We start from the raw sequence: 15266 nt of genomic DNA on the forward strand, positions 1-15266 counted from the left end.
AAAACTAGTAGAGACACTTCATAAAAGTTTATTTCCAATCATCTTCGTTGGCTTGCAGCTGAAATAAAATGTACCTATTCAGTTACCACCAAAATGCATGCTTAAATTTTAGCATGAGCCTGGAATAAAGACGTGGTAACAGGACCTTGAAACTGCTAATCTACAAAAATGATATAAAATGATTTTATTCACATCTTTGACTTTGCCATCCAGTTGTCAATAAAAAATTAGGAAATCTTCTTTGTATTATGTTTGATCATGCATTGGAACTTGGCAAGTGTAATTCACTTAGGACTGCTATCAACATACACGTTTAAAATAAGCCCATTGCTATCAAAGCTGCAAATTAACAAGCTTAACAAAGCTAGAAACCACCGATTCCATGGAAACCAAAAGTACCTGAGTCAACAGAGGTCTAAACTCAAATGCACATTTCTTCCTTTTGATTGTCCCTTCCAAGTAATTGCCTGAGGAACTGAGGTTATACCTGCAGTCTTTGGAGGCCTATAAATGAGGTACAGTTGGCAGGCTTTAAAAAAGAAACAAACAAACAAAGAAAACCATGAGAGTGAGAGCTTTTTTAAAAAAAGTTTTAACACTGAAAACAGCCAAAGCTCTTTTTTCACCTCTGCCTCTGTCCTCCAGATATGGAGAAGATCTCCTGGGCATGACTATAGTCACGGGTTGGGCTTATAACCGTTCGTGTGTCAACATATGAATCACTAGTGGATGTGATCAGGAAAGCATTGCTTTTCCTGATCACAAGGGCTCAGTTCTGCAAGCCAGTAATGCGCACGGAGCTTCCTATAGCTGCCGCGAGAGTTATATGCCTTGCTCTAAATTTTTATCTGCTGAACACTCTTCCATGGTGGATGAGGAAAACTTCTGAAAATCAGCTGAGTTTCCTTGAAAATGGTTCCTCTTCAGTTTTCCCAAGCGAAATAATCTAGCTCTAGATGCATTAGACATATGGTATGAAATCTCAAAGTGCAAGGCACTTGCTGACTTTTGTGCACTTTTACAAACCTTAAGCTTAAGTGACAGCTGCTTAAAGACTTGCAGGTAACACTGGCTGGGGAACAATTTGTGTTTCCTGACAGCTTCTGAGGTTTTTGTGACAGCTTCTGAGATTTTGAAAACTATTTTCCTTCTGCCCTGGAGTAAAACCAAACCTTATGAACATTTTTTATAAAATGTTTCAGTGTGAAAACAACTTTTTTTTTTTTTTTTTTTTTTTTTTCCTTGAAAGGAGTAGGTTTTCAGTTTGGCTTCCCCACCCCAGTCCCTCTGACCTAATGGCCCACCTTATGGCCTTAGAAACCTCTCCACAATGCCAATTTCCCTGAAATTGGAATCACATACTGGTTTTGAAAGAAAAAGGTTTTTCAATAAAATGTTTTGTCAGAAATGCTCCAATAGATTTTACTTCTTGGGGAGCCTAGGCCCCGCTCTTGTGGCCAGCTGCGCATGGAAGTGGTGCAAAATGTAGGGATGGGGCTGGAGGACTTTTCTCTGACTCTCCTCATGCTCTCCTTTAGTTGGAGCATGAAGCCAGCAGAAGAAATATGAACGGGGATAAAGTGTTTGTGCTAACTGTGTAGAAACCACTGAAGCTTTGCAGATCTCTGGTGAGCCAGTTTCAACTCTGGGAGCCAAAGGAGAAGTCTGAGAGGTAAGAAGGAACAAGGTATGTGCTTGATTGAGAGAAGTACAAAATGTTTCCACAGCTTTGCTGTCCTTAAGACTTACTCTATTTTATATTTAATCAAGCGGTTACTAACATCAAGCTGTTTTGTCTTTTCACATGAGAAGTCACATACTGTAGCATAGTTTTGAGCAATAGGCAAGGTCTATAAGAGAAGGAACAGTGCTTAGAACAGTTTCCTCTGTTCAAAAACTGCCAGATGTTATTGCTCTATATCATGACTAAACTAACCACTAGGAAGCAAGGAACTGATGGAAGAGTTTTTCTGGGACAAGCAGTCTAATCAGTCAAAGAGATGAGGTTTTATGGGTTACCTCTGATATAAGAATATCCTAATATGACTATTAAGTACTGAGCAGCCTTTGATCTGTGAATCAGTGTTACTCAATATTCTTGGCCCAATGAAGGCACATCTGCTCCTCTTTGATCCACAGAAAGGACTCTGATCTGATAATCTGCTTTCCCTACAGGCATGCGACTTGTCACAGTCTGTTAAGTGGACACAAGATAGTTGCCTTAGCACAGACAGGGTACTTTGTAAAATGCTGGGAGTTTATTGGCCAACAGATGAGTTTGTCAATCTAATTTGCTACTGAGATTATCCAGACATCTACAGTGCATGCAGCATATTAGGCATACTATAAAGCAGAAAGTTTATACTATTGGGTTATGTGCAAAGTGTAGATCTGCCTCTTTTCTGTTCTAATTGGGGCATGGTGTTATAAAATGGAGTGCCACAATTTCCCTTTTATCATTTCTGCTCTTTCAACCAATTCAGTTGAGGACCTGCTGGCACCCATCACCCAGCTCTTGATGACAACATTCAATTTGTTTGACCTCTTTCCTCCTGGCAGTTCAGTTACCCAGATGGATGTGATCCCACTGCACAGTGCGGTCTTGTCCATTTCACCTAGTGCCTTTCATCTTTTCTTTCCCCAAAATAGCCCCTTTTCTTCTCTCCTAAGGAAAATATAGCAGCTATGCTAAATAAAGCCTATCCAAATTTGTTCTGTTTGGTCCTACCCTTCTGTGAAGAGGGGATGATTTAAAGGTTGTTTATACCCTGAAATAAAACAGCAGCATTTAATGATTTTTATTGCTTGTACTGCAGTGACTCAATGTATTAGGACAAAATGCTATTTAGAGTAATGAAAGGAATGGATACTTCAGTGACAGCATTGATTTTGATCTAATACAGAATAATATCCAGTGCTGGCACATTGCAAATCACAGCCAAATGAGACTTCCACTCACTGCAACAAAAATTATTAAAATGCAATATCCAGTAAATGCATTAACATATGGTGATATGACTGTGATGCTGTCTGCACTCCACAGGGCTCACAGAGAACATTTTAAATGCTCCCCTCCCTCTGCTCCTTAAGAAGACAGTTCTTAATCAGAGAAGAGCAAGTAAATCAAGACCAGGGCTCCTGTTTCTAACTCTTGTGTGGAATTCCAGTTCTAACTCTGATTCCAGTTACACCCAACACCAGAACTGGATCTGTCTTCCACATTTCTTTTCCTTTCTCTTGGATACTGCTTGGCAAGATGTTTGTTAGGCAGATTTCACCAGCTCTCCACAGTTAAAACACTGTGTTGGCACAACTAAATAAAGATCTTGCACAGGTCTGTAAGAAAGATTGACCTAGAGGTCATTTTAGTTCATTGCTACATTTTTATATGCGGGTCATATGCAACCAAGATTCAAGACAGTCAGAATGACATTCTGTGGTAACTCACAGAAGAGAGCAAGCAAACAAAACAGTAACGATCAGAAGAGCAGTAACCATATAACCAGAATAGTCCTGACTCTTGGCTATCAGCCTGATACCCCAGGTATGAATAAGACTCCTCTGCTGATCAAAACCATGTACAGAGATGTTTCAGTGGGAGAAAAAGATTTTCAATTTTTGGTCACTGTAGTGAGAAATAGGTATCCTTTTCAACATTAGTGTTCTCTGGGATCTGGGTATGTGCATGTGTTTTGTTTTATAGAGGACTGTGAGAGAACATGCAGGGACCAAAATGCTCAATGAATTTTAGTTACATTCACCCAGGCCTCCAAAGTTTGTTGGATTTAATGTTATTTATACAGAATTCTGGATTTCTGGTGGACTCAAATGCTGATCAAGTCTATATATCATATATTCTGTAATCATGAGTAACAGTGATTTTAGTAATAGGCTCTCAAAACACATGAGAAAAAAAAAACTAAAGAGAAAGTAGAACAATAAAAAGAAAGTATTCTTAGAGTCAGGAGAGGAAAGAAAAAAAATATACACTTTCATTCGTCTTGGAGCGCCTATCTTAGGGCTTCCTAAAAGAATTACAAATAAAAGAATGCACCTCCTTCATCTACAGCAAAAAAAGCCTACATCCTAATCTACTGGAGTTTGCAATGGCCTCTTCAGCTTTTAAAAAAGTCTTTTCAAAAGCACAAGTGAACCTTTTGGCAGATAGATATTTTAAACAAAGTTATAGGTCTCCCAGCCACTGGATGCTTTTTAGGGGAAATCTCTCTTGTGCACAGCAATAGTACATTGCACAGCTGGAGTGCCTTTGGAAAATGAAAGGATTATAATGATGTTGCTGAAGCTGTGCATTTCCTATGTCTCCGTATCACTGGCACAAAGCAGCTCTGAGTGCTCTCCTGCTGTACAAGGATTTGCATACTGCTGGGGTAGGGGGAGCTCCAGAAAGGCAGCCGAGTGCACGCAAAACTCTTTGAAGAGGAGGCACTGAGCTCCTGCAGTTGGAGTCCCTACTAGGTGAAAGGAGGATGAATTGGAGGTCAGTGGCTAATTGTAGGATGTCTGTTTGCAGGGCTCATTTGACATAGCTGAGAGCAAGCTCTCAGGTGTCCTGGCTGTTGGTGGTGCATATGGAGCACCACCATCCAAGACAGCCTTAAAAGTCTGCAGAGCTCAGCCTTGTCCTGACACATGCTGTGAGCTGAGGCCGGGAAGGATGTGGCTGTGCAAGGCTGCAGGGCAGCGGATGCTCCCTGTAACCAGGGAAGGACGGAGCATACCAGCTTCCAGGCTAGGGCTCCCTGGGGTAGAAGAGGTTTTAGGGCTGCACTGAGATCCTGCTCCTCACAATGCATAGAGCCTGGTGCAATGATTGCAAAAACACACGTCGCAGTACAAGTGTGACAATCGCATACCAACAATCCATGCTTGAAATGTAAATAATCCACTGCATATGCATTTACTAATCCTATTTTTGTTCTAATTCTTACAGTTCACTAGATCAAATTTCCTTGTGGCCCATCAGCATAATTTCATTAAGTAATGAAGCTAAGGAAAAAGTCTATAGTCCTAACATCAAATCAGAAAATCATAGAATCATAGAATAGAATCATAGAATCAGTAAGGTTGGAAGGGACCTCTGAAGATCATCTAGCCCAACCTCCCCGCTCAGCAGGGTCACCTAGACCACATTAGACAGGGTTGCATCCAGGCAGGCCTTGAATATCTCCAGAGAAGGAGACTCCACAGCCTCTCTGGGCAAACTGGTCCAGTGCTCTGTCACTCTCACAGGGAAGAATTTCCCTTTCATGTTAGGCAGAACTTCCTGTGCTTCAATTTCTGCCCATTGCCTCTCGTCCTGTCACACGGGACAGCTGAAAAGAGTTTGTCCCTGTCCCCTTGACACCCTCCCTTCAGGTACTTAGACACATTGATAAGATTCCCCCCTCAGTCTTCTCTTCCCCAGGCTGAAGAGGCCCAGCTCTCACAGCCATTCTTCATGGGGCAGATGCTCCAGCCCTCTGATCATCCTCAGAGCCCTATGCTGGACACTCTCCAGTAGCTCCATGTCTCTCTTGTGCTGGGGAGCCCAGAACTGGACACAGTACTCAAGATGAGGCCTCACCAGGGCTGAGGAGAGGGGCAGGATCACCTCCCTCAACCTGCTGGCAACACTCCTCCTAATGCACCCCAGGAGACCATTGGCTTTCTCGGCCACAAGGGCACATTGCAGGCTCATGGTCATCTTGTCATCTACCAGCATTCCCAGGTCCTTCTCTGCAGAGCTGCTCTCCAGAGGGTCAGCCCCTTCAGCTTGTACTGGTGCCTAGCGTTATTTCTCCCTAGGTGCAGGACTCTGCACTTGCCCTTGTTGAACCTCAGGAGGTTCCTCTCCGCCCAGCTCTCCAGCCTGGCCAGACCTCCCTGAATGGCAGCACAGCCCTCTGGTGTATCAGCCACTCCTCCCAGCTTGGGATCATCAGCCAACTTGCTGAGGAGGCACTCCGTCCCCTCATCCAGGTCATTGATGAAAAAGTTGAACAGGATGGGACCCAGTATCGAGCCCTGGTGGACTCCACTAGCCACAGGCCTCTAGCTAGACTCCGCGCCACTGATGACGACCCTCTGAGCTCTGCCTTTCAGCCAGTTCTCAATCCACCTCACTGTCCCACATCCAACCCACACTTGCTGAGCTTATGTAGGAGGATGTTATGGGAGACAGTGTCAAAAGCCTTGCTGAAGTCAAGGTACACAACGTCCACTGCTCTCCCCTCATCTACCCAGCCAGTCATTCCATCAGAGAAGGCTATCAGATTGGTTAAGCAGGATTTCCCCTTGATGAATCCATGCTGGCTACTCCTGATCACCTTCTTCTCCTCCATATGTCTGGAGATGACATCCAGAATGAGCTGTTCCATCACCTTTCCAGGGATGGAGGTGAGGCTGACCAGTCTGTAGTTGCCTGGGTCCTCCTTCTTGCCCTTCCTGAAGACTGGAGTGACATTGGCTTTCTTCCAGTCCTCAGGCACCTCTCCAGTTCTTCAGGACCTTTCAAAGATGATGGAGGGCGGCCTGGCAACAACTCCCTCAGTACCTGTGGGTGCATCCCATCCGGGCCCATGGATTTGTGGATGTCTAGCCTGCCCAGAAGATCTCTAACCCTATCCTCCTCAACCAAAGGAAAGTCTTCCCTTCTCCAGACTTTCTCCCTCACATCCAGGCTCTGGGATTCCTGAGGACTGCCCTTAGCAGTGAATCCTGAAGCAAAGGCAGCATTCAGTAATTCTGCCTTCTCTGTATCCCTTGTCACCAGGGTCCCTACCCCGTTTGGTAGCAGGACCACATTTTCCCTAGTCCTCCTCTTTCTGCTGATGTATCTGAAGAAGCCCTTTCTGTAGTCCTTGACATCCCTTGCCAGACTTAATTCCAGCTGTGCCTTAGCCTTCCTCACAGCATCTCTACATACTCTGACTGCATTCCTATAATTCTCCCAAGAATTAAATTCCTGTAATTCTCCTAAGAAAATAATTGACAACAGAATCATTAAAGCCCATGCTAGACAATCAGAAGTTTTTTCTACTGAATATCATTTTATGGGGCTTGAAAATTGATGAAATGTCCTCATCTTTCCCACCAAATCATGTACAAATTCTCCCCACTCTTGGATTTAATTCCTTTGTTGTGCAGTAGCTTGCAGAGCTGAAGATGCTTTTTTATCACAAATTCAAAACCAGGAATGGGGCCACTCATTTGAGGGTTGGACTAGATGATCTCCAGAGGTCTCTTCCAACCTTACCAATTCTATGATTCTATGATCTAACAGGAAAGTTGACTACTTTTAGGTACAGCCTGAGTAAGCACCTTTATTTTCTGCATAGGTCTCCTGAGAACTACCATTATAATTTTTTTTTTAATAGTAAAATCTTCAACAAAGAAAGAAGTACTCTTTTCATGAAGGTAAGTATTTGTATTTTTATCCCTAAAAAAATTTTTCCCTATGCTGTCTCTGGTGTTACACAGAAAGTATATGGAAAAGTATTTATAAAACAATGATTACTAGAGCATTTGCTTTACCAAATCACTGGCATCTGCATGAAATACTGCCTGGATTAGAACAAAAATAAATGAATCCTATTTTTTTTCCTCTTCTACACTAAAAGAAGGTAAAATAAGATTTCTTTGCAAAAGTGATATTTTGAGTGTCCTAAGGGACATGACAATAAAATCACCTTGTCTCAAATAAACTGAGGAAACAATTTGATTCATGGCATGACCAAGGTTTCTAGCAAGCAGATATGTGGTAGTCATTTGGAATTCTGCATCTGCCAGATGTTACCATGAATAACGCACTTTGTTTAACTGAGAAAGGATGTTGTATCGTTTGAAGAACTAGTGTGATTTTGTTGGAATCTGATCTGTATTTTGGAAATGGATTAAGAGTACCTGCTTTTCATCACTAGTGACCAGATCCTTATGTACCTTGCCTTAGCAAAAGATCTAACATCCATACGCTAGAAGAAACCTGGTCACAATCTTTTCACGGATTGCTCAGATCTTTTACCTCTCAGTGGTGCCAAGATTAAAAAGCAAATTAAAGTAAAATTCTCATCTTCCATGATGATAGCCTTCAGGTATTAGCCCACTACCATTATGATACTCAAGAGCACAACACACTGAAAGCATCTTAGTACGTTTTCTTACATTTCAGCAACCACATTTACAAAGAATATGCATCTGAAAGTCTGTGTCAGCCAATGCTTGCTAGATACCTCTTCAGAGCATAACTTGAATCAGAGGAGTTTTAAAATGTGGTAAAATGTGACTCTTTCTCCAGCTGCTCTGAGTCTTCCTTGCTGAGGTGCTGACTCAGCCTCTCAATGCTGCCTGTATTTTTTCAACTCTGTTATCCTGATTTGTAGAACAAGCCTCCAGTCCCTCTCTTTGCCGTGGGCCTGGGCCAAACTACAGAACTTTCTCAGTAGAAGTGACCTGTTAATGTCTACGCACATCTGTATGGACATTTGATGTAAGCTGGCAATGCTTAGCTTGTCCCTGGCTGAACACCCCCTCCTCTTCCAGCTGCACAAGCCTGCAGGTAGTAGACAGCTACCAGCAAAATGCCATAGTAGATGTTTGCCGGCCAGGTAGCAGTGTCAGCAGCTGTAAACCAAAAGCTCTTACAAACAAGATTCAGTCACTTGTGGAGTGCATTATACAGGGCTGGTGTGCTGTACTGAACAGGGTGGCAGTGAGGAGCGAAACTCTCCTGTGCAAGCGCATGCCTGACTACCTATGGGGGTTTTATTGCTCTTGTTTTATTTCTTGTGCCCACTATGTGACCTGATAAGCAGGTTTATCTTTGACATGAAGAACCACTTGCTTAATAACACAACTCCATCCTTTGCTTGCTTGCTTTCCCCCACCTCTTTTCCTATCAAAGATATGTTCTTTCCTCCTTTTGTGCCCAGATCTTCATGCACATTCTTTGATTGCCCAAACTTTCCTTCATTCAATGGTCTGATCAGTTCCCAGATGTTTATTTGCATGTATATGTACATCCCAGCACTCCTCTCCCCACTTTTGTAAAAACATATAAATATTTGAAACAGAAAACCATGAATGTAATTTCCCCACTTTTGTTATTTTTAACAAGTACTTCAAATATTTCAATGTGGGGGAAAAACAAAAACAAAAGCCAGCAGAACCCGCACCAAGATGTAGCATTATTTGTTATGCATTGATAGAGAAGGACTATACTACTTCTAACTTCAAAAGGAGTTCAGCATTACGTTCCTTCGGCATATGGAGGATTTGTTTGATGCCGACTTGATTAGGTTTCTCTTGGGAGCTATTCCACATCCTGCCCATTTGTTTCCTCAGACAGATATTGCACACGATCCCCCTCCCCTTCCCTTGGAAATGGCTCATTGCCCTCTCTCTGAACTGCGCTACAGGGATATGTTATGGAGAGGGTGCAGTAGTGTCGACAAAGCCTGCGATGCAGGCCAAATGCTGGATGGCTCCTATAGGGGAAAATGCAGCCTGCAGACACCCTGCCTCTAGACTCACATCAGTGGCAGCTTTTCCCCTGCCTCTGCACTTACAAATCCTGCAGCACTTACAAATATGCTGTTAGGCATATCTTTTTTGTGAAGTGCTGGATTTGAAAGCTGGGACAGGTGCAAAGAAGGATGAGTTGAACTGGCAATTTAGGAGGTATAGTACACATGGGTACAAAAAAACATTTCAGCAAAAGAGCTGACTTTCTTATTCTGGCTGTTTTTTTCCTTTCTTTTCTTTTTTTTTCTTTTTTTCTTTTTTTTTTTTTTTTGTGTCTCCTTCAATCTGAGATACTACTGAGACATATTTCCTCTTTGTTCATGGTAGCAGCAACTTTCTCCTAGGCTTGCAGAGAAATAGGGATCAGGAAACAGGAAGAAATTATGCAACTGGCAAGGCTGGGAGCTATAAGAGAAGTCTAAATAAGAAAGGAGTCATTAGTTTTTAGCTAGGTAGGAAATTGTTCCTAAGTCTCTCTCACATGGGAAGCAGAGACTCCACATTGCCTGTAGCAGGAAATTATATCTTCTAATAGATCAACTCATATAATTGGGGGTGAAAAAAACAAACAAACAAACATGCTTTTAGACAGAAGGGCTCTTTTTTATTTTGGAAATGGAGTGTAGGAGGAACGCATTAGTCAAATTAATATACTCTCTATAAGGGTAACTGAATGAAATATTACGGCAGGCGTACAGAACTTTTGGTCCTTTCTGGCCTTAAAAGTAGCTGAGAAAGTAGGAAAAATATTCCCCTTCCAGCATGAAAGAGGATTCCTTGCTGAAGAGGAGGAATGTATCTGCTGAGAAGGGTGAGGACAGCAGAGCTATATCATGACCTGTACAGCAGTTCTTTCAACTTTAGTTTAGGCCTATTCCTCCACCATAGACTTGCTATGTGAAGATAAGACATGCTAGCTGAAGGACCAGGATGTGCAGAGTACAGTCAAGTGCACCACGACTGGGTTTGGGACATGATTTCAGACTGTCCAGGTCTCCAGTGCAGATAAGTTGTCTGCAAAAGATATTTTCACCTCTGGCTCAAGATGAAGGATTCAGTACTTACTCCCATGATTTTCTAGATTACTGCTTGGCTGGATTTTGCCTAAGCTTGGTGCCTGCATCAGAGATGTCTGATTTTAGAGCTTAGTGTCCATTGGCTCTTTGTACGGTCAAAGGAAAGAGTTTGGCATCATCTGTGGATGATTCCCCCCATGTGCTGTCTCCTTTTGTACAGAATATGGCCATACTTTTTCTAACTTAGCCTCTCGTAGATACCTACAGCTATGTATGATGAATGCAAATCTAAGAGCTCTGGATTTATAGTCTGCACTGCAGAAGTGGAGTGATCTCCTTTCCTTTCACTCTCTTACCTTGTTGAATTCAGCAGGGTTTGACTTGGAAGTAGGGGCCAACATGAACAGAACACATTGCAGGATCATTACCCAAATTATTCTCCATATAGGGAGGAAAAGACAATGGGAGGGAGGAGGCAAAAGGATGTGAAAAACACATGGTTTTAGTGTAATGCAACCAATTGTTTTAGAATATAATTGTGCCCTTGATTGGGCCAGGGTATTAACTGAGAGAGAGAGAGATAATTTATACTTAATAATATTAAGTAATTATCTACTGCCTTTTCTCTTTTTGCTGCTCTGCTTTCAAGTCTAGCTCAGTTACCCATTATTGCACATAGTTTATTACAAAGGTCAGCCTCTGCAATCAAGTGCAAATTTCTGTGTTTTCTTTTGTCTTATTGTGGCTCTTTAACAAAGCCCATGATAAAGTCAGTAATTCTGTCTGCTGAGCTCTGGGTAAATGAGCAGGTCTGCAGGAAAGAGAGTGTAAGACCACACACTGAAAAACAAGAACAAGAACAAAACAAAATACTTAATAATTTCCAGTCAAGTGAGCGCTATGCGTACTTGTAGACTGAATGAGACAGGACCAGTGGAAACAGAAGACGGCGTTGTGTAATTAAATGCTCTTGCAAAATATATGTGCACAAAGGGGTGCACAGATTAAATTTTCCTACACCTCCAGAATAGGCACATACACTAATTTCTCTTCTTTCCTCTCTGCCACATCCATCAAAATGCTTTGTCTGAAGCTGACCCTCAACATGGAAAATTTCAGCCCAAGTGGTTAGGTAAAACAAGTAAAACAAGCTGAAAATGTCCCCATAATGGGAAGTGTGAGGCAGCTTTAACAATAGGCAGTATTGTTGGCAGTTCAATTAAATTAATTTGACCACAGTTAGATCCACTGTGAAGCTGAATGTATGTACTCAGCTGCCTTGTGTTTGCCTGGCTGCTAGACTAGGGCTTAGGACAGGGAGCCCCACCTTTGCTTGCCCCTGGGCAAGTAGCAGTGTCACCTTTTTCTGTCCCTTTTGATCTGAAGAAACGTATAATAGCAAAAAGCAAAATATAGGGCTCTAAACAGATTTGCAGGATCTTATGGCACATATGTTATTTGTGAGCTCCAAGTTAGGAACTGCTGGTGTGGAAATTTTAGCTGTCACGGCATCCTGAGCTGCCTGTCAACCTGCTGGCCTTGAGTAGCTTTAGAGAAGGGAGAGAACAGCAAACAGAAGAGCACAGGTTAATGGAGGGGATGATGGTGACTAAAAGAGGTGAATCCTGAAGTCCACTCTGCTCAGATAGGTAATGCAATTCAGGCTCATTCCTCCTGTAGTACAGGAATTTGACCTTACTTACGGTAAAGTGTGCTGCGGTATACTTAAGATATACTCCAGCATTAACTAGAGCCCCTGTGTTAATAATTAGCCTCCCTTCTGATAGCTTCTCAGCTTCTAAAACTCAGCTCAGTTACAGTTGAAAATCCATGCCTATACTGTGCTTCTAGATGAAATGATCACAACCTTCCCTTCACAATCTGTTGAACTGTCTTTTGACAAGGAGGAGCTGAGAGTGCAGTTCTATAAACAAGGCCTTTTGGAAATAATCAGACCTCTTTTAAGTGAGGAAAGGTGCTGTTTGCACGCCTGATTTTCTTAACAACACTTGCAAGGGTGTTTTATTATTCAGCTTATTTAGAGTGGGATTAAGGTTCTAAGAACTGTTCTAAAAAAGTGAGTTCAATCTAGACAATGAGTAAAAGACAGAATTCAAATCTTCAAAGATATATGCACAAAGATTATTCGAATGAGTGGGCAGATTGCATTTATCCTGAAGATGCCTAGTGTAAATTTGTCATTAGCTTTTTAATTTCATTCTATTTACTTATGTATTATTTTTGTGAGGTACAAATTATTTTCAAAGAGGAAAATGATTTTTGATGTGCAAGGTGTTTTAATATGTATATACAGCAAATTTGTAGAAAACATAGAAATAAGTATGAAATAAAGAACTTTATATGATGGGAGATTTAGCTCGAATATAAGTTGCCGTAAGATTTGAGTTTCCTTTTGGTCTTACTGAGATGAGACAGGACGATTATAAAGCTATTGTTTAATGTGCTGTATTCATTTAATACTGTTAATTAGGTTGAACGGATGGATACTAGAAAATTCCTAATGGTTTTGCATATTGCTCCTTGTCATTTCCCTATTTAAGCAACTCTATTTTTTATGAGGTAATCACTGTAGATTTACTTGCTTTGCTGGTTTTCTTTGTTTTGCTCCTTTGGGCTTTCTTGAGCTCCCTTTTCCAGCCATTTTGAGACATTAAACACTATTTAATCAACGTTAAATAGCGTCCAAAGCTTCATTAGTGTGACTTGGATCTCCTCATGACTGCCCTTTTTATTAAGCTTCAAATTACAGCACTTCTTCAAAAAGTGCAAGAGAGCTAGGCTCCTCGTGTGCTTCCAGACTTCCTACACTGCTGTCACCACTCACTGCTGTGAGTATGGCCTCAAGAGTGAGGCATGCCATGCAGGTGAAATCTTTGCATTCCCCTTGTTTGCTTTTGGAATGACCAACAGGAGAAATAAATCATAGATGGCAGAAAATGAAAGTGGGCTAATCTAAACTCCCAAAATGTAGACAGATCTGCTCTCATTCGGAAAAAAACCTCTTCCTATTTGCTAAAAGAAACTATTAACAAAAGGAAAAAGGGGGATACATCTTCTTTTTCAGGGAAGATGCAACTAGAAGCATCATTTGGCTTTTTTATTACCAAGATGTTACAAGCCAGTTATTACTTAATATGCCGTAGGATGCAGCTCTCTCTCTCCCTTTTAAATTCTCCCCACTCAAACAGAGTCTAGCACAAGTACTAGTTACCATGCAAGGGCTACATTGTGCCCTGCAGTGACTGTCATTCTCCCTCCCTACAGTAAAATATGAGAAGGGCCAAGACAAGAGCATCTCTTTGTTTCCCAGCAGGTTGTTCTGGTCCCCGGCTGGAAGAAGACCATCCAAGGAACAAGGAAGAATGGAGGAAGAAAGACTTGAAGGACTTAGGGAGGAAGTGGTAAGCAGAAGAAGCTTTAGAAAAAAAATGATAGCAGTAATATGAGATTTTGACACTTTTAACTTCTGATAAAACAGTGTTTGGAAGTTTTATAGATGTTTACATGTGTCTGGCCAGGCATCCTCTATCCATGCATCTGACTTTTCAATTTTTGAGGTATGTTCACCATTTTAACAGATACCTTGCTGTTGCAAGTTAACTTGACAAAGAATACTGGCACCATTCCAAGCAAGAGAATATATCTGATATATTTTTGGCTTGATGTATCTTAAAGATTTGCACTGAAATGTCCTGCAATTTGGCTTCCTTGCTGGCTTAGTTCACATAAGTGTGGAGTGGATCCTGTGGATTTCTGCCTTCTCACAGAGTTTCCTAAGGTCTCCCAGCTGTCTGGAAAGGAATATGTTCAGTGATACTATGTTGGAGAAGAGAGAAAAAGCGTTGCTGTGGATCTCACACTTGCTATATGTCAAGTGTGATCTGATTTCCTCAGAAAGCTTCCTGATCTCTCTTCTGTCGTACCATGCCTGGCAGAAACATCACTCTGCTCACTTGATAATTCTGTTGCCAATGAACAGTTGTCATTTATGGCTCCTGTTTCTTTAATAAGATTTTGTTTTGTGTTGTTTTGACAGTTCATCATCTTCTTGGTGTTTTACATAGGAATTTGGATATTAGCTTTCTTGTTTCTGAGAACAGAAATATTAGTGCGGGAGTTTTGTTCTCAAATTGGCTTGAGAGGTTTTTCTCTCAAGGTGACATCATCTTCTCATGTGCCATGACAACTGTTGAAATAAATCTTTTGGACAAGAATCACTTGTGAACAGCAATAGCAATAATATAGCCTGTACGTGCAATGAAAACCAGTGTTAGGAGCATGCAAAGTGTGGTTTCCATGTGAAGTTGTATATTGTTTACATGTATACCTAGGCCACACCTGATTTACTCTGGCTGTCAAGTGAAAGGAACTGAAGATGTGATGTGCAGATAGGTTTGCCTACTGTGAACGGACTTACTAGATGGTCATGAAAGATGGATGTATGGTATGGAAGGGAGAACTGTGTCAGGCCTAGAGGACTTTCAGCCTCTCATTGAGAAAATGAGATCTCTTCTCTTTTGAGGACCCTCATGGCAAAGCACTATCAGAAATAGGCACTACCACACCTGACACACTCAGTGCGGTCTATTTATCAATCAGTCAAGCTTCTGGAGCAGCTTAGATCACATGGCAATAGTCATTTTTATCCAGCTCAGACGTATGGGATCATGACTGATATCTGTGGAACATAAGAAAATTTCCATGATATTC

This window comes from Rhea pennata, chromosome 1 (assembly GCF_028389875.1).
Source record: "Rhea pennata isolate bPtePen1 chromosome 1, bPtePen1.pri, whole genome shotgun sequence".
NCBI classification, from domain to species: Eukaryota; Metazoa; Chordata; class Aves; order Rheiformes; family Rheidae; genus Rhea; species Rhea pennata.